The sequence below is a fragment of the Silurus aristotelis genome (assembly GCF_946808225.1).
Source record: "Silurus aristotelis genome assembly, chromosome: 9".
NCBI lineage: Eukaryota > Metazoa > Chordata > Actinopteri > Siluriformes > Siluridae > Silurus > Silurus aristotelis.
This window is the reverse complement of record NC_139582.1, coordinates 16,035,761-16,054,992: the sequence shown is the minus strand read 5'-3', so window position 1 is coordinate 16,054,992 and position 19,232 is coordinate 16,035,761. Positions and strand designations below refer to the sequence as shown.

Below are 19,232 nucleotides of genomic sequence, written 5' to 3'. Positions count from 1 at the left end.
AGCAGTACTTATGGACGACTTCTCCATACAAGATCTAGCAGCACTTTAAAACAGCCAAAGGTAAAACTCTACAAATGTGAAGTAATAAACCGGTTCCTAAAATGTTAAATGTAACTATAAAGGGATAAGAATAATGATACTATATGGCAAAAAAATTTTAGACACCTGACTATGAAGTTTTTTGAACATACCAGTCCACATTTAGTCTAGTTTGCTGTTATAATGAGCTCCACACTTCTGGGAAGATGCTCCAATGGATTTTGTGGAGATTTGTGCAGTCAATAGTGAAGTTGGTGTATATGTAGGTGATGTGAGGAGGTCCACGTTCACATTCATCCCAAAGGTGTTCAATAGAGTTTATAGCTCTATAGCAGCAGATCTTCCATTCTAACACTTCATTGAGCTGGCTTTGTGCACATGTTAGAACAGGTTTGGGAAAATTTGATTCTGTTTAAGACGTCTTATACAATTGTCCACATTGTCTTCATGATTGTGGGAACAGTTTGAGGAAGAAGCACATATGGCTGGAAAGGTTGGGTGTCCCAATATTTTTAGCCATATTGTGTATGTTGCTTTCTTAAATAATTAATATATAATTATTTGGAGTTTCTGGTGGATTGCTGTAGTATCAGAAGAATAAAAAGCTTCTAGGAGCACAGCTGGTCAGCTCTTTTTGAGGTAATGTGATTGGAATGGCTTTTGACCTCCTCAGTTTTCCACACATGGACTGATTTCGACTGTATTGAGTGTTTTTTTGGTGTCAGAACACGAGATATTGCATTTCCCTTACAGGGAAAAGAAAGCTCAGTTAAAGATGAACAAGATCAGGCAGGAAACAAAACGCATCACAGTGACATTCTCATGGTGGATCAAAGGCTCGTCTCTTTCCCTCCTTTCGCTTTTGTGTCTTATTTCTAAATAATTTCTTCTCTCCTCATTTAGTGCACTTCTCCTCGTCTCTGGTATTCGAAGGTCAGTTCCATTTAAAAAAGGTTTAAGTATAGACAGACACTCGTGTCTTGGTATTGTGTATGAAGGGCTCGGGAAATCTTGAAGGATTTAAAAGCTGAAAGACTGGAGGCTGGTTCTTGTTTGAATCAATGGTCAAGTGGTCTGATGAGGAAAAAAAAGAGGAGCTTTCCAAGGTGCTGAAGAGGACATTAATAAAAACTTTGTGGAGAAAATTCCCATTAATGAACTCAAACTATTGTCAAGTGGCAAAATTGACTCAGGACAAGAAAACTTTTCTGTAAGATGAAGGGAAAGGGGGTGGGGTCTAAATGAAAAAAGTGTTGAGGTCTAAATGTCAAGATGACGCTCATAATTAAATTGGTTCCCCAGTTCCCCTGGCAACAAGAAGAAGATTATCTACATCAAAATGTCAAAAGCATAAACCACACCACTGCAGGAGATGATGGAGGTATTTATGGAACATTTGCTCACTGTCAATTACAGTACCTTTAGCCAATCAGGTGTTTCTGTAAGAGAGTTTATGTGCAGAACTGTTATACATTTCTGTATAAGTTAATATAAGGGGCAGAGTCAAGCCTACAAAAAGAGAGATCAGACTCAAACTGGTTGTTTGTCAACCAATATATATATATATATATATATATATATATATATATATATATATATATATATATATATATATATATATATATATATATATATATTATGACATTATAACCTTATAAATAGTAAAGTGAATAACAGTGATTTTCTCTTGCACCTGTTAGTGGGTGGATATATTTATTAGGCAGCAAGTAAAAATGTTTTTCTCAAAGTCAAAGTGTTAGAAGCAGGAAAAATGTGCAAGCGTAAGGATTTGAGCGAGTTGGCAAGGTCCAAATTGTGATGACTAAACAACCTGGTCAGAGCATCTCCAAAACTGCAGCTCTTGTTGGGTGTTGTGGGGTGGGTGTGTGGTCGGTATCTATCAAAAGTGCTTCACGTAAGGAACAGTGAACCGGCGACAGGGTGTGTGTACCTTTTTCAGTTAAATGTTCTTTTTTTAGTTGCAAAATGATTCAGAAACAGAAGAGGAAATGGAGGAAGATCTTATTTTCTATGAGAATGAGAACAGGAGACCAGTAAGTAAACTGGGGTAAATGTGTCAGAAGAATTCAGGACACTACAGTGAGATCTTGCATCACAGGAACCCTGATTTCTAAGCCTCAGAGCAGAACCATTTGAACTGGAAGACAATAATAAAGACAGTAATGCAAAAAATTAGCTCGAGAAGACAGAGATCTAATCGAATGCTCTGGAGATGATCGCATGATCATATTCTGTTTGTTCAAACAGGTATAAAGTGCGACGTAACTTTCCTCTCCTTTCTCTGCTTGGCTCTTGGATCTTTACCTGACACGCTTTGCTGTATCTCACCCTTGATTTTTCTTTCAATGCTGTCAGAGTCGTTAGACGGTTCTCGTTAGTTAAATGTATTGCTCTGCTTCTGGAAAGTGTCCGCCTCTGTTTCCTGTTAGATTGCTTCTCTTGCTCGCAAAAGGCAGATCTATCCTCAATTATTCATCCATAACTACATTCATTTATTCTCTTTTTCTGCTCTTGGTTAGAGCTGAAAGGCCGAGAATTGACGAGCAGCTATTTTTAACATTCTTTCTTTCTTGTTTCTTTCCCTCGTCGCAGCTGAAAAGAAAATCGCTATTGAAGTATTTTTCGGTCCATGAAGGGATTCAGGGGTGATGTGTTACATCAAACGCTTTATCTGCAGGTTCTAATGCAGCCACAGACTGTTTTGTATCTTAATAGTAGATTTTTTTTCCTGTCTTAAATACATGAAGAACCAGTCAATATAACCATGTAGACGACATTAGAAGACCTTCAGGGACTATAAGAAACCTTTATATAGTGGTGTCCAGTTACAGATTTATTAAATAGGTTAATAAGGTAGTTGGCACATGGCCAGATGTTAACGATTAGTTGACGATCGTGGAGATGAAGGGCAGGAGGTCTTGTGAGGTGGTCTGAAGCATAGTTGAAGGGATTGGATTCAGAGGGCAGGCAGTGGCATTGCAAGATTGGATGACTTGCAGTATCTCATCTTATGCTTCCTTGATTTCTTTTTTAATTCCTTTTCTAAACGTCTGTCTTCTATTCTTCCTTCATATCCTCATTTCCCTTCTTTATTTCTTCCTTAATTCGTTCCTTATTTCTTTTCTTTCTTATGTTCTTCCTTAATTACTTCCTCCTTCTTTAATTACTTCCTTCCCTTCTTTTTCTATCCTTCCTTCATTTCTTTCTTTCCACCTCCCTTGATTCCTCCCTGCTTTTCTTCCTTTCTTCCTTGCTTCCTCTATTCCTCCTTCCTGCCCTCTTTTTTTTTATCCTTTTTTAACTCCTTCCTTCCTTCCTTCCTTCCTTCCTTCCTTCCTTCCTTCCTTCCTTCCTTCCTTCCTTCCTTCCTTCCTTCTTGCCTTCTTCCCAGCAGGACACCTATCAGAGATGCTGTTACAGATAATTAATCAACAATTTACACTAAGCAACAGTAAAAACTAATTTTTAATGATCAGGTTCACGAGCACACAAAAATAAACGCTTTCTCTCCGCCGTCTCTTCCTCTCAGAGTTTTAGGTGATGTTTTGGATGAAAGCTTCGCCTCGGTCTGATGACAGCAGCCAGCTGTGTACACCACATTGTTGGCGTATAAAAAGAAGCAGCGTCTCGCACCATCTCATGAAAGCAACGGTGGAAAGTTGTTACCTGGCGTTTGCGAGTTCGTCGAGAAAGCCGAGACGCACGATGCAAATTAATGAATTTACAGGGAATGGTGCAATCGCGTGCACGCGCTGTCGCAAACTACGACGTGTCAAAGGCAAAACAGTGCGGGAATTTTAATTAACAGAAAGAAAAAGTGTTCCCTTTTCCAAACTTTTTGATCTCGCACTTCAAATTTCAGTCTGATCTGAAAGTCATTATTGTAGGAAACGACGAGGCTTTTCATGTAATGACGTTATGCTCATGCTGAGATCATCACGGGGAGTCGAGAAAAACACTGCACGCTCGCTGCTCGAACGGTTCAGCTCGATAGATCACTGTTGCTAAGCAACTGCATGCTGTTATTTATTTTTTTTACTCGAATTGACATATGCTAGCTTGCACAAGGTTGTGGCATTTTTAATAAGTACAAATTAAAGCCATAGAAACAGCATTATTATGATCATCAGTTTTTAGATAATTCAGTGATTCCGGTTTTTGCAGACAGCAAATTATTGACCAATCACAGACATCGTACAACAATTTATTTTAATTCTCAAGTTACAGCTAAGTTACAGCTGACACTGGAGACTCCTCCTATACATATAGAAAAGTTCACCATGTCACCATCTATATACAGTCTGAACAGACTGTTTATAGGGGTGTGTGTGTGTGTGTGTGTGTGTGTGTGTGTGTGTGTGTGTGTGTGTGTGTGTGTGTGTGTGTGTGTGTGTGTGTGTGTGTGTGTGCGCAGAGCAGCACGGGTTAATGTGGAGACAAAGCCTCATGTCAGATCTGAGTCGAAAGAGATGAGCGTTTCTCCAAACACAGTGACGAGGACACATCAGTCCCTCAGGAACAAGTGAGAGAGAGAGAGAGAGAGAGAGACAGAGAGAAGGAGATAAAGAGAGAGACGGAGAGAATGTGGACTCTGGGGACACGAGGCAGCGCAGATAAGGACAGAGCGGCTAAGTATGATGGAGCAGAGCACTTTGCCAGTCTCATTGCAGTGTGTGTAATTTATAGAGCTGATAATGCTCGAGCAAATGCACACACACCCTAAAGCACACGGCTCATAAATCGCTCCCATTACACACACACACACACACACACACACACACACACACACACACACACACACACACACACACACACACACACACACACACTCTCCTATCTTTACATTCAGATATAAACTCACACTCGGCCTTCAAAAGGCTGCCGCACTGAGATGTGTGTGTAATGGCAAACTCTCTGAAACATCTGAGTGATTTCGGTTGGAAGTAAAGTCTGAACAAAAATACACATTTCCAAATTTTTCCTTCCTCCAGAATGTAAATGCTGCGTCGGTGTGTAAAGTCTTTTACTTCTACACTGTATGAGGCAGAATCTAAACTTTTTAAGACTCATTTTTCATGTGGCCAACAAATGGCAGCGCAAGGCTGCACGCACAATCACAGGGAGCACCGGCCATCATAAGTCAGTGTGCCAAAAGACAACGTCCCCTGTACATCGGGAACTGGTGCTGTTCTGACAACACGCGTTACCACATCTGCGATTTCAGCATGGACGGCAAGTCCATGTCACCAAGATCTTCTCACATGTGAGTTTCTTTACGCTCAAAAGTCACAGGTTTGACACCGTCGCGGAGATCCAGCGCCAATCGAAGAACGTGCTAATACGCTTTGAAAAGAAGACTTCAGGGACACGTTCCAGAAGTGTCAGGAAAGCTAGGAGACGCTGTATCACTGTGCAAGGGGACTATTTTGAAGGTAATGGTGTGTAAACGTAGATAAATGAAGTAAACGAGGGAGTCTCATTGCCTTTTGATAGCACCTCGTATATCCTGTGACGTGTATTACATTTATAAGCTCATTTTCAGCTCTAGAATAATTTCATACACATTCATAAAATCCTTCTTGGGAACAGACTCACCAGCTTCTTCATTAAGAACCACTGAATCTTTTACACTCAGAGGTCTGTAGAGCGAATGAACCTGTTGTGAACCTGCTGAAATGCCTTATAGGTCAGAGGTTCAGACTACAGTTACTTGAAAACTTTTGATTTTCCTTCTAATCAGATTGTTTAGTCTTCTGGCACGTCCTGCTCTAAATCCAATATCCTGGTTACTGTTGTGTGAAAGATGGCGTCTCACCACAACTGACTTGAAAACCATCCACAGCGTGCAGCGTCAATGCCTGAGCTTTCTCAAGAAACTCTGTTCCTTCTTGTATACTGTGTCCAATCCAGACTCCTGCAGGATTCTACGACATTCGCGTCCCCAAGGAGACAGCCACATTGAGTTGTAGGTTGTTCCGTCCACATCGCTCAGCAAAACTGTCAATCATAAGCCCTATAGTCCAACTTCTGTCCTTCATATACTGTACAAACAATCCACTACAGCAGAGTCATCAGAAAGTTTCTGTAAGGGACACAGATGTGAGGCAGAACTAGAAAATTACAGTGTGAGCAATAAAGGAAATGTTCCTCAACACTGCTGAAATGAATGTGAACACTGACTGCACCCTCAGGCCTCCTCACCTCACCTGCATCACTACCTGACTTTACTAACATCCATGTAGCTGAATACATCTCCACAAATCTCCACAAATCATCTAGTGAAACATCTTCCCAGAAAAGTGGAGCTCATTATAACAGCAAATCAGGACTAAATGTAGAGTCTTATAGACAGTTTTATACTCCACAAACACCTGAGTATTAAAAAGACTTGTCACCGCATTTCAAACGTCACGTCACATGTCACGTCAAACGTCTTCGTGGCACATTTGCCAGTTTCACGCCAAATTTCACGTTTGCTCTTTGTTCTAACTTGCTGTCTACCTCATACTACGTGCGACGACCAAAAGTAGTGCATTCGATTGAATATAATGACATCAGGAGGAGTAAGAAAACACTTTAGCGTAATGTCTAGTGAGAGTCGTCAGTGCTATGAAGCCAGTGTTGCTAATATAAGGACCCGTGCAGTGGTGAGCAGGTGTCAGACATGTGGGCTGCCACTTTGGCTCATTTAAACAGTAAGAGAGCATTTTGTCTGATTAGGAGTTTGAAACAGAGCCAGACAGAAACGGAGGGTCGAGCTCAAGAGGGTCGATGCGTCGTGGTGAGAAATTCAGAAATTGGATTTTTCTCTCTCTCTGTGTACCGGTCACGGAATCAAACCCGAGTGTTAGAGAGCAAAAAAATCATAAACACCCCTGGTTTTTTTGCCTCTGACTGATTTCACCTCGAATTCATTCCCGCAGCTTGTAAGCCACAACACAATTGCAATGAACGGCAAATAAAACGTTTTTAATTATGCATTTTTTTTTTTGTGTTTGCAAATCAATTCGATGCATGAAATGTCTCTGCTGAAGGTAAAAATGAGGAGAGGAAGAGGACGTGCAAAACGTCACCCCAAACAAGGCGTAGATTTATGCGAATATACAGCGTATTGATTTGACTCACACCGGGAAGGATTTTGTGTAGGAAGACACGGATAATGATTCGGATAATCCTCTGTTCCTGCTTGTGAATAAAAATCCTTCAGCATTGACTTCTGTATCCTATAACGTCTAACCCTTGACCCCTAAACTGACCTGTAAACTCATTCCTAACCTTTACCCAGAACCTTCCAGCTAATTGGATTCTTCAGCAAAGAAACGTGGTATATTTAGCATTTTATTTTTTTTTGCTATTTATTTAAAATATCTGCATCGCTCTAATATTTTGGATGGATCATAAAGCGTTTTTACCACAAATCCTTTTTACTGTAACTGATTATTAAAGCAGAGGCATGTGGGCGGAGCTACAAATCATGCAGATCACTCATTGGACATCACAGGTGATGATGATGATGATGTCGTCATCTCCTTCACATTCTATCACACCTCTGGACAACAATGACAACAGAATGATAGAATGCTCTTTATAGACTTCAGCTTTTAACACCATCATTCCTCAGCACCTGATCTGGAAGCCTGTTGAGCCTGAACATCTCCCTCTACAACCAGATCCTGGACTTCCTGAGAGAGTCTGGACCAGGAACAGCATTTCCAATGTGGGAGGGGCTACAAATCATGCAGAACACTGATTGGATAAACAGTATCAATCCAAAGCAGGCGTTCACTTTTTCAAGTCATGACTTTTTGTCAACTTCACTCTTCTTCTTTCTACATCCTTTTAAAAGTTTTTATATATTCGGGAGACCAAATTTCTCTATTTCTGATGTTGAATTCTGTGTGAACTATCAGAAGCTCATGGCCGGTATGGCTTCATGTCAGGATTATGTACAAGAACTGCGTAACTGTTAACTCACATTTCACCTTATACACAATTTTACACAAATATAAATGTCAATCTTCCTACATGATTCTTTATAAATAACTGACTATAGTGAGAGTAATATAACTTATCAAGTATTTAGACTTATGTACCCCTGTATTTGTGATGAAGATAAAAAAAACCTCTGTGTGTGTGTGTGTGTGTGTGTGTGTGTGTGTGTGTGTGTGTGTGTGTGTGTGTGTGTGTGTGTGTGTGTGTGGGCATGTCTGAATTGGAGTTGAACCATATGATTTCCCACTTCAACACTTTCGCTCTAAAAGCCCCATTAAAGTGCACTTTGTGGTGTTTTTTTTAATTTCCGATGTTTTCTGCCGCGTCTGTTCTTTCCATTTCAGGCTTATCATATAGATTGTTGTGTGTGTGTGTGTGTGTGTGTGTGTGTGTGTGTGTGTGTGTGTGTGTGTGTGTGTGTGTGTGTGTGTGTGTGAGAGGCCACATGCGAGTTTCAGCCGAGCAGAACATGGCCATCGTGAAGCTGAAAAGATTTAATGGCAGACTGTAAAATGTGGAAACAGCAGCGTTGAGGATTATATGAAAATTCCAGCCTCGTCAGCTGTTCTGACATCTGTGTGTGGTAGAAACACACATTATTCTCATCAGCACACACTTCTGGGGCATTAGATGCAGTTTCAGAGTCGATAGTGTTGCTTTTATTCTGAGTAATAGTGTTTACTGTCTAAAAAAAGGAAGAAAGATTATAGACAAGTAGTGCAGAAAGAAACAATGACTAAGAAAAGTGTAAATGAAGAAAGAAAGAAAGAAAGAAAGATAGATAGATAGATAGATAGATAGATAGATAGATAGATAGATAGATAGATAGATAGATAGATAGATAGGTGTGTGTGTGTGTGTGTGTGTGTGTGTGTGTGTGTGTGTGTGTGTGTGTGTGTGTGTGTGTGTGTGTGTGTGATTAACATGCAAAGCTTCGCAGATGAATAATTCAGTGAGAATTTCCATATTGCTTTGTATGTGCCTGGCAGGGGCTCTAATTTTTTTCTACCACAATAAACACACACACACACACACACACACACACACACACACACACACACACACACACACACACACACACACACACACACACACACACACACACACAGCTTGCGTTCTCATCCTCTCTCTCACTGCTTTAAATGATAACCTTCAACTGCGTAAAATTTAGTTTTACTTTTCATCTTCATGGACGATGTTCCATATGTGTGTGTGTGTGTGTGTGTGTGTGTGTGTGTGTGTGTGTGTGTGTGTGTGTGTGTGCATTTGGAAAACTGAGAATACAGCAGACTGTTTCCTCTGGAGATACGGTTAAGTCTAAGTTACCACTCCTGTCTCTCAGGTGTGTAAATTCATACAGAACAGGAAGCCGAGGTTCTGAGAGCCACTGCATTCTGAATGCAGAAGCCCAGAGTCACTACACACACATTACCTGCAGTTAAAAATAAACTCAGCTGTAACCTGTGTGTAATTGAACGCTATGTCATATACTGTATAGTCATATAACTCTCGCTGTAGTTAGTCAGGACATGGACTGGTCTACCCAGGAGTCTTAAAGAATGGTGATCAGTATGGAATAATAAACTGTAACGTGTTAATAATTTAACAAATTACTGTCAGGGGCGGAGCCAGAAAATTATTTATAGGCTGGCAAGGGGGTGGCAGGAAGCAAACATTCTTGAATGGTTTTTGTGGATTCACATATTCTGTGTGTACACTGGTGAAATAGTTTCGAGTTAAGCTGTTAGTCATTAATACACATGAAGATCTCATCAAAATCAACAATTTTTATTTCATGACATTAAAGTGCCGCTGCTGTCGAGGAAACTGATTTAATTCTACTGATTTATATAATATTTTATACATTGGGCTTTTTTTCTTAGGTTGGCAGTTGCCACCCCGTGCCACCCTGTGCCACCCCGTTAGATCCGCCCCTGATTACAGGTACATAACACCAACACAACTTGACCACTGGCGAGAGTAAGGCATCTCACAAGGCAGGAGATGTTTACATCCTGGCAGCGTCCCAACAAATAGTACCACATACACACTGCCTTTTTTTTTTTTTTTTTTTTTTCAATTTTGTCGTATCACTATCGTCATCACAACATCGAACATCATAACTCTGAGACTCTGTATATGGGTTGGTGAGACTTCAGGTTCTAACATTGACGGAAGAGTTGGATTTAAAGTTTCACAACTGATTTTACACTTTAGACTCAACACTATTTTTTTGTTTCTCCTTCAGAAAAAGAGATTCTGGACGGGAAACTCAGACTGTTTATCGCTACAATAATGAGTGAGAATCAGAACTGTGTGCAATGATGTGTTTGTTTTTGACCTGGTAAGAATCTTCTGTAGTATAAGGGAAATAAAACACTTATGGAAGTGATGTTACAGGAAAAATGATCCACTTCAGTTTGATAACATTAATTCATCTTCACCCCAAAGTTTAGCTCAAGTTCCTTCTAATAGTAAAACTTTCTCAGAAAGTTCCTCAAGAAGTTCCTCCATTGACTTCTTCAGTTAGTGTGAACACACACACACACACACACACACACACACACACACACACACACACACACACACACACACACACACACACACACACACACACTTTGATTCCAACAAGCTGTAGTTAAAATAAAGACTAAACCTTTGACATGTAATAACCCAGAGCATCTGTCACCTAACATCAGAGTGAGAAGAGCTTCAGTTGTTAGAACAGTTTCAGTTGCATTTATTAGAATATAAATGAGTTTTCAATATTTTCTTTTTATTTAGTTTGTGTAGAGGGTCATTGGTGTGTGTTTTCATTCAGTAAAGTTCTCACTATATTCAGTTTAAGTTTTCAACTATAAAGAACATTGTGCTGAACTTTCATCGCTATCTGATCATCACTTAATCATTTCTAATGCTTTTAAATAAAAATTTTACAATAAAATTGGGTTTTAAATGTGTACTTCCTGTCAGTCTGTCAGTATTTTCCCCTGTCGCATTACAGTTCCAATGCTGATGGACAGTATGTACTTGTGTTTGCTCAGTTATTTTGTTCTAGACTTTTCACCTCTTATCAAATTGCTATATGACTGTGTTCACCTGTACTGTGTTTATTTAAAATTATTTGCTTACATTTTATTTGTCTATTAAATACTAATAGTTTCCTTTCTGAAAGATTGCTTCACTACTTTCTATTTTATCTTTGTTTAGTTCTGGCATATTAAAGAGGCTGTTGTGTTTTTGGTTAATGCAGATTTGAGGTGTTCAATCTGATTTGTATTTTAGGAAATAATAGAAATTTTGGCTTTTCACCACATGTGTCTTGGACTTGAGAACTGTTGCATCTTTGAGCCTACGTTCAGTATAAATACTCAAGTACTGTTTAAATCAGATACTCCATGGATGTTACTCAACTCTTATTGGAATGGGTGACTTTTAACGTGTAATGGAGTAAGTTTTTTACTTTTCACTTTTTCTTAAGTATGATTTTCAGGTACTCGTTACACCTCTGGCTTTTGGTAATTTTAAGTCATGATTGTTCAGAATCAGTTAGAAACCTTTAGCTCATTTATGATCAAATCCACATTTTTTTAGGGTTTTTCCACACATATTCTGAAAAAGCATGGTTTACTTGAAACACTGGAAATTTAAAACCTGTCATGTGGACTGTCAAGTGTTTTGAATACCTGAGTTGACCTGTAGGAGGCGCTCTGAATTTGGTTGCACTGCCGCAATTCCTGTTAAGTAAGTAACCTGTGTGAGTTGTAGCCGAATGAAGACATCATTAGTTTTCACAACACTGCATTGAGCATCAGAAAACTGCTGATGAAATACTTCATGTAACGCATTTAGCGACTTTAGCAAACCAAAATACACTTTATGGTCTCATGGTCAGGTGTCCACAAACTTTATCTGTCTGTCTGTTTGTTGTGTTATATATCTTAAGTATATATAAGAGTAGAACCAGAAAAGGGTTCTTTAATTTCTGTCAAGTCTGTTAGGGTTTTCACCTTTTGGCAAAAAATCGTAATAAACAAATAAAAACTGTAAGAAACTACTAATAATTATCGAGGCAGAAAGGTTGTGTTGCGTGTGTGTGTGTGTGTGTGTGTGTGTGTGTGTGTGTGTGTGTGTGTATGTGTGTGTGTGTGTGTGTGTGTTAATCACAGAAAGGTCAGCATGCCCAATATTTTTCCCATCAGAGGGAGACAGCGGTGTTGGAGCAGGATCAGGTCTGAGGTTGAATCCATGTGACGTGAGGCTCTGAGTGACGTGAACTCTAATCGTAGTTGAAAAGCCGTCAGCAAACACACAATAAAAACATCAATGTTCAAAAATGGTGATTAAAGACCACTCTCTAGTAAAGCAGAGTGACACAAAACACACAACACACCAAACCAAGTGTGAAACCACAGAAACCAATACTGGAAATATTGAGGATGTACACAAGATAACCGCAATCTTAAAATTACCTTAGAAATCTTGTTTATATATTAACATTTATATATTAACAACAATAAATCCACTGCCGGAGCGTCCGAAATGGTATATACAAAAAAAAAGGTATTTGTGTGTGTATATATATATATATATATATATATATATATATATATATATATATATATATATATATATATATATATATATATATATACTATTTGAAGTAAGAATTTTTGGAAAAACTTTCAAAAACTCTGTGTAGACTGCATATCTGCATATGTAGCGTCATATCAATGCTCTCGATCCAATACGTTGTCAACTCATTCATAAGGATGTGGACGGTGCATTCTCCATGAGATGGTATCATAATGTTTTAAGACTTATAGTATAACTAGTGCTATTCTGACTGCATGCTTTCCACGTCTTATTTCCAAATCTGCCACAGAGACGTTTGACATGACACACGTTTGACATACTGCGACGCTGTAACGAGTCGTTTGAGGTGTTTTGAGCGACGCGTGTGATTCAAGAGCGCAGGAACATTGCTGGAAGACGACGAGCTCCACCACAGAAAACGGCGAAAGCAATAGGCAACTTGTGTATGATGATCTTCGAAGAACAATCCACATGATCTCACTTCCGCCCCCATATTCAGGACAAGTGAGTAAAACATTGCAATTGTCTTATTAACTTTATAAAAGGGAATAGAGCCTGGTGAATGAAATTAAAGTTGATGGCTGCTATAATGTGTCACAGTACCAGAGTGAACTTCGGTCCATTATGACCTGCAATGTACAGTAGTCTATGATCAAAGGAATGGTGCAGGCTATTTGTTGGTACCTTGAATAGTGAAGACTACAGCAGGGGGCAGACTTTCTCTTACAGAGTTATAGTACAGCCTTGCATTTTTCTAAGAGTTTAAGTCTTGGTTGAAAACATATCATGGAGTTTGTGAGTCTGTGTTTGTTAGGTAAAGGAGCAGATCTGGAGGGTACATGCTTCTAAATGTTTGGTTATGAGTGTTTTGGTGATCTGGGAAGTTTGGTTGCTCTATTCATCTGTCCGTCTGTCTGTCTGCTCACTGGTCGTAAATAAGTCGACGCATCTCCTGACTGCTCCTCTTTCTCCTGACACAGAAAGATTCAAGTGTTTTGTCAGCATGTTCCCTTCAGGCCTCCAGCTGAATGTTGTGCGTGTTAAACTTGTTCAGCAATAATTGTGTTTGTGCATGAAAAATTCCTGATAATCATCGAATTATGCACCACTTCTCCAATCTGCTTTGCTTTTGTTCCCCTCGTTCTAAAGTGCACGCAGATTTCACAGTAACGCGGATGAGCTCACAGAAAGCACTTTTATTTCTTGACATTTCTAATGAGTCTGTGTTTAAAAGGCGCAGAAAATAAATACAGATAATAAGACGTTCGCAGCATTTCGAGGAGATAATGGTGTTGCTGAAGGCCTCAGCTGAAAATTACTTCATGAAAGGATTAAGAAATGAGATTTTACATGACGAAGGACAAGACACAGTGTTTCATTATGTTGTTCTCCATTTTATAAAATCTTTGTTTCTCGTTATCTTATTGATAATGATTCTAGAAATAAAACTTTCTGTTCAGTATCTCTAATGACTTATTTGTAAAAAAAAATCCAATGTATCCTGTGTATCTTTAATTACTGAATGAAATAAAAGCCTGTAGTTGATTTTCCCTTTAACTGCATCTTAACTGTCATAAGTGACGAGGGGAAGCGGATGCTAGCGAAGCTAAAAAAGTGTTCAGACAGAAATAGTTCAGTTGATGGGTAAATAAAAACTGAAACGGGATAAACAAACAGAAACAGTCCGCTTGGTGGATTGGTACTGTCACAAAACTCAGCAAATACTTCGCAGTTTTCGAAGTATTTATGTGTGTGTATGTGTGTGTGTGTGTGTGTGTGTGTGTGTGTGTGTGTGTGTGTGTGTGTGTGTGATAGAGAACACTTAAACCCAATTAGAAGCTGGGCGACTGTAGGCTTTGGAAGCTGTAGGCTGTAAACTGAAAAAATATTTTTTTAAATGTTGCATAAACATCTCCTTACCGAAAATACATCATATTTCATATTCAACAAACAACAGAGTGCTTGTGTGTGTATGTGTGTGTGTGTGTGTGTGTGTGTGTGTGTGTGTGTGTGTGTGTGTGTGTGTGTGTGTGTGTATTGTTGTTTCTCCTGTAGCCTAATGGTGTGTTTGGTATTTTGTCTTGTTCCTCCTCTGGTATAGGTTAATAAAAATAGATTGTGTCTGTGTATATTTGTGTGTGTGTGTGTGTGTGTGTGTGTGTGTGTGTGTGTGTGTGTGTGTGTGTGTGTGTGTGTGTGTGCTAAAGCTAATTAAACAGATTGACATCCCTGCTTCTCATTATGGCCGGTTTTTATCCCTTCAGCTCGAATGAGTGATGAAATCGGCGCCTCAGAATCAGATTAAGATCCGTGTTTGTTACGGCGGCTTGAGCTTGTGTTTACGAACAAACAAAAATCTGAATTATTACATTTGATCAGCTCAGAATAAAAGCGTTCTGACCGGAAGAGAGTTTATTTGTCAGAAAATTCATTGTATTTTAACCACATTTCATTTCAATGAGTGTGTTTTTTTGCCACTTATTAGTGTTTTCGGTGATATTTTCACTACTTGAGACTTCATTTGCAAACTATATATGAAAATATTAGCTGGAACAGAACTCTGTGTATTGAATTTCACGGCCCGGATGGCTCTCGGTGAGCCGGGAAGCGGAGGTCGCTGCGACCTTGCAGCCTGATTTATTTATTTATTTGCTTATTTTTGCCGGCATGCGACGTGTTTGCGCTCACAGAGCACATCTCTACTGCCAGACCCAACACGCTTCACCGAGAACAACAGCACCGCCGGCGTAATCGTGTCACCTGTTTATTGGGTTGTCATTATTTTGTGTATTTCTTGCGGCACGGTCTCGTTATTTTTTGCATATTTAGAATAACGTCGTCTGTTTTCGAGCCGAACATGATGCGACACGAGCGGATCTTATCTTATATATATTAGATATTTACGATTCGCTGACTTCCTAAATATAAATCTCTTACACAATGCTTTTGTACACATAGAATGGCTGAATCACAACTTACTCAAACTACTCACTACCAGGAAATTCACACTGATATGCGATAATAAATTAGATTAGAATGAAACTGGACTGAGAAATTGATCCGTACAGCATTTTTCATTTCCAGGACAATCTGTGTACAAGTGTAGTAATGAATAAATGAATATGGTAACAAAAAAGTCAAGTATAGCGAGCAACATCAGATGCAGATAAATACGTAAATAAGAAAAAAGTTTGTGATCAAGTTCTAAGTAGGTTTATGAGCAAATAGGAGGAAATCGAATTATACTATATTTTGCTAAATGTTTGTGGACACCTGAGCATAAGATCGCTATGTGCTTTTTGAACATCTCCTTCAACATTCAGTCTCATTAACTGTTATAATAACCTCCACTCTTCTGGGAAGATGTTCCACTAGATTTTGGAGTTGGCTTGTAGTGATTTGTGCAGTCAGCATTCACATCCCAAAGGGTGTTTGATAGGTTTATAGCAGGAGATCTTCCACCATATCCATCCTATGTGAAGTATCTTCATGGAGCTGGCTTTGTGTACAGGGGCATTGTCATGCTGGAACAGGTTTGGGTTTCCTAGTTCAAGTGAAGGGAAAATGTCATGCTCCAGCAGCCAAAGACGTCCGATACAATTGTGTGTATTCGATTTTGTGTAACTGTTTGTCGATGAACCACATACGGATGGAAAACTCAGGTGTTCCAACACTTATATAGAATATGTATAATGATGTCTATAGATAAGTTTTAAACTATAAGTAAATTCCTTAAATACATTCATTCTTTTTCTTTTCCTCCAGTCATTTATTTAGCGTAAGTGAAATCAAATTAAAAAGCAAAAAATAAAAACAACTCCCGTGCGTTTATTTATGCGAGTCATTAATCCAGTCTATTAAAATGTAATTAAATTAGAGTTTAATTAGCACCAAGTCTCCTCGTGTCATTCTGAGTTTACGACCGTTGATTGGCATTTTCACGTCTCGGTCATTCATCGAAATTGTCTTTCCCGTTTGGACCTTAATGCCAGCTTCAATTAGCATAATCTACATGAAGACATTTGTGAATCAGGGGCTAAAAGAAGACTTGTGTGTGAATAAATGTGGTGATCGCACTATATATTATCTGGTATTCATGTTGAAACGTTGAGGTGAGTTATGAGAAAGAATAAATTACGTAAAACATAAATATCAGTTTAGTATTGAATGAATAGTTGTAATCTAAAACCGTGCTGAAGGACTTCTCGTGAATATGGTGATGTTTTTTTTTTAGAGGTGTTTATGTAACATTTATAAAAGGAGAAAAAAAGACATCCTAGTGAAGGTAAGAGATTTTTGTCTGCTATAATGTAAGTAAGTGGAGGAACTGACAAGTTTCATATTGTCACCACACTCAAAGTCCATGACCATTATTTTTAAAATATTAAGATGTAATGTAACACTAAAACCTATACTCATACCAAGTTTCATTTATAGATTTCCTTTGCAAATAGACAAACAAACTAATTTGACACACCATGAAGGAATTATCATGAGCTTGTGATGTTTTTTTACTGGTTCCTCAGGGTTTCTCTGGATTTCTTAGCTTCCAAAACTAGATAATTGCTGGTGGTACAGGATTTATCATTTAAATGTGCTGGAATGCATCCTCACTGGTGTTTCTGGGATTCTTTAACATAAGACACAGGTTCCAGCAGCAACTAGTGAAGGATTCACGCACTTAATGCAAAACCACCTGCTGGCTTTTTTTTCTGAATCTTCACATAACAAATAGTATGACCCTCCTCTGTCCTGCCATCCTAGTTTTGCAGAATGTTTAGAAAAGTAGTTTTGGCTCACTTGTCTTGTTGCCACCATCCACATAACCTCATTCAACTCCAGATCTCCGTCTGACCTCCATTTTCTGCCAACATGGATGTTGATTCCAGAGTCTCTGGATTCTTCGCATTGCACGGATCTCTTGTTTGCATCACCACATATTCTTCAGAATGGCCACTTAGATTGAGGTGTTGGATGCTGATCTTCTTATAAATAGCAGCACCCATCAGGCTGACCTTCTTCTCTAGGGCTTCCACAGTAATCAGGGGAATCGCATATAAGACCTGACAAAACTATGTGTAGAATCTCATGCTGGTAAAGTCATGAATCTACCAGGCAAACCAAATTCTCTAACCAGACCCCCAGGTTTCAGCTGGTTTTTATGTATGGAAGCAACATCCCTCAGGCTGAAGTAGGCGAGCCGTCTCTGTTAACTGATTGGCCGTCCTGTCAACATAAAGATGGTGATTTCAGACCAAGTGAAATAAAAATTGCCCTCTCCTTTTCCTTTTGTTTTCAGCTTGAGGAACCTTAGTTTAGAACTCATGCTTGCCCAGGAGCTTTTCATCCTGAGACTGATGTTGTAGTGGCGTGTAGGTAAAGGCTGTTATTGGGAGCTGCCACACATCGAACCTCTTCATTCAAACTCAGCTGACTTGACAACCATGTCTCAAAGCAGAAAGGATTCCTAAGATGCTGCAGCCAGTTGCAGTAAATGTCGTTCTCAAGCCAGTTAGAGGCTGATTTTCAGACCCAGAAGGAAGAAATTGTTTTAGTATTTTGGTACGAGGTCCATGACCTTACTGGGAACATGGTGTCTGTAGAGAGTACTTCAGGCATTGACATGATCCAGCCAGGTGAAACCAGAGCATATTGAAATCCCAGCACTAAGGTTTTAATGTATTTGATCACACCAAGGAACTCAAATGACAGGAGTTGGTGTTGAGAAATACTGTGCCTTCTATGCTGAACACTGATATGGTCAAGCTTACTGCTGTTCCCTTCCCACCCTCACAACACACATCTACTGGTTCTCCAAATCACTCTCCAAATCTTGTTAGCTGTAAGAGCCACTGTGAATCCACTCTGTATGGATTTGGGGTTACATGGATGGGGTGCCTCCTGGCCAGACTTGTCCTGTGGTCTCACTCGAGTCAGATCCTGTCTCTTCATGCTTGATGGACTGACTCCGCATCACAGATTAATCTTGCATTTAGTCTGGAGTCAAAATCCTTTGGTCTTTACCCCTACTGGTGGTACATTTCTGAGGGTTTTGCAAAGAACCTTAAAGGACAACACCAGATGCGCAACCAAAGAACAATTAAGGGTTCTAAATTATTCCATTGAAACATTGAAGCAAATCAGAAAGCAACTTATAAACTCAATGTTTATGCTGGAATGCTGTGCTTTATTCTCCGAGCCAAAAGTGCACCTTTTTAGCTTCTGACATTTGTTTACTGAGTAATGAGAATGACCTTTCTGCTGATGGGTGAAAATAATTTAAACCGATCCAAACTGCATCCGCTGTCCTCGATAAAAAATTACTACTGAACTACTGAACCTTTCAATTCAGAAATGCGGTTTACAATTTGTTTATTATTAATCTTAGATAAAACTCCCTAGATATGAGCTGCTGTTTTGGAAATGACCATGTTTTAGAAGAAACATATTAATATAAAGTATTGATTTGCAGCTTTATTACTTTCAGAACTGCTTCATCTGAACTTTTATTATTAGGAAATGAATTAACAATTTTCAACCAATCAGAATTCAGATTTGCTGTTCAACAAAATTTTTGATCCCTG

General features: G+C 39.1%; 1 long non-coding RNA gene across 1 annotated transcript in view; it reads left to right on the top strand.

The window, feature by feature from the left end:
- Positions 1 to 19,232, top strand: part of LOC310731481 — a 137,365-nt gene that overhangs the window by 61,335 nt on the left and 56,798 nt on the right. The window contains exon 2 of the long non-coding RNA XR_014535212.1: positions 12,938 to 13,152. This is a non-coding gene — a long non-coding RNA (uncharacterized lncRNA). The remainder of the gene's footprint in view (positions 1 to 12,937; positions 13,153 to 19,232) is intronic.